General features: G+C 43.6%; 1 pseudogene; it reads left to right on the top strand.

Moving 5' to 3' along the window:
- Nucleotides 1-909: 909 nt before the first annotated feature.
- On the top strand, nucleotides 910-1,362 carry LOC102858388 (annotated as a pseudogene).
- The last annotated feature ends 322 nt before the right edge of the window (nucleotides 1,363-1,684 follow it).

Here is a 1,684-nt window from a genome sequence, read left to right as displayed (position 1 = left end):
TAGTCTCTAGACTTTGCTTTTGTGCACTCTGAAGAGTTCCCTGACAGCAGACTTTTCTAATCCAATTTGTCTTTAGATTTTCTGGCTGCTGGTGCCAAGAGTGCTGCTGATTGTGAAACCAAGCAAGTTGAAATTGTTAACAATCTCAATTTCTTCTCCATCTATCACGATGCTGCCTATTGGCTCAGTGGTGAGAATCTTTGTTTCTCAATGTTGCGCTTCAGTCCATACTGAAGACTGAAATTCTTTCTTTTTTTTTTATTTTATTATTTTTGTGTGAGTGTACCGTCAAATCAGATCTGACTGGTACAGGAGGAGATTGTCCCTCCTTCCCCGGCAGAGCATCTGGTGGATTCGAACCGTGTGCCTCTGGGATTGTAGTTGCAACTCCTTGCCACTAGGCCACCAGAGCTTCCTGAAGACTGAAATTCTTGACTTTCTGCAGCAGATCCTTCAGATTCTTCTCAGTTTCAGCAAGAAAGTTTGTGTACTGCAAGTTATTGGCGAGTCTTCTTCCAATTTTGATACCATACTCCTCCCCATAAAGACCGGCCTTATGAAAAATCTGTTCTGCATAAAAATTGAAAAGATATGGAGATTGGACACATTCCTAACACACTCCTTTCCTGATTTTGAACCATGCAATGTTTGCTTGCCCTGTTCTGACAACTGACTCCTGGTTGAACATAGGTTTCCGTAAACACAATCAGGTGTTTTGAAATTCCCGTTTTCTCTGCTCTTGGGCAGAACAGTGTGGACAGAGCAGGGACTAGGACAGCAACAAGAGAGAGGAAATTGTGACGTGTGTGCTGGGAGGGTCTGAGGTTTGGGAGCCGTTTCTAAAAGGCACGGCCATCACCCTACTCTGCTTCCTAAGTGTGAGGCTGAAGTTGACGCGTGCTGGTCACCATGCAGGGGCTCCTCAAGTGCAGCAGGCTGGTCCTGGCTCTCGCCTTCATCCTGCTCCTGGAATCTTCTGTTGAAGGTAACCCTGTGCGGAAAGCCAGGTACCAGTGGGTTCGCTGTAATCCAGACAGTAATTCAGCCAATTGCATTGAAGAAAAAGGACCAGTGTTCAATCTCGATGCCGACGAAGCCAACAGGATTCTCCCTCCGAAGACGAACTTTTTTCTAAATTTGCAGGATGTCTTCCCTCTTTCTGAGGACTTTTCTGGATCGGGCTCCGGTTCCGGCTCTGGATCAGGCTCCGGAAGTGGCTTCCTTACTGAAATCGACCAAGAATACCAACCAGTAGAGGAAAGCAATGATATCTACTACAACTTCCAGTCTCACGAAAGGAATCTGCTCTCCAACGGGCAGGACTTGAATGAAGAAGTATTAGAAGAAGATTTTCTTTTATAAAAGGGAAGTTTCCCACTTTGACACCAAAAAAAAAAAAAAAAAAAAGAAATTCCCGTTTTCCTCAAGGTTCACCACAATTTGTTGTGATCTACACAGTCAAATGCCTTTGGATAGTTAATGAAACACAAATAGGCATTCTATTGGTATCCTCCGCTTTCAGCTAAGATCCAGCTGATATTATTGGTAATGCTGTTCCTAGTGCCACAACCTCTCTTAAACTAGCTTTATATTTCTGGTAGTTCTCTGTTGATGTACTGTTTCAGTCATTTTTGGACAATCTTCAGCAAGATTTTGCCTGTGTGTGATATTAGTGATACTGTTT

The sequence above is a fragment of the Elephantulus edwardii genome, unplaced genomic scaffold (assembly GCF_000299155.1).
Source record: "Elephantulus edwardii isolate Elephantulus edwardi_28Jun2011 unplaced genomic scaffold, EleEdw1.0 scaffold00145, whole genome shotgun sequence".
NCBI lineage: Eukaryota > Metazoa > Chordata > Mammalia > Macroscelidea > Macroscelididae > Elephantulus > Elephantulus edwardii.
This window is presented reverse-complemented; position numbering and strand designations above follow the sequence as displayed.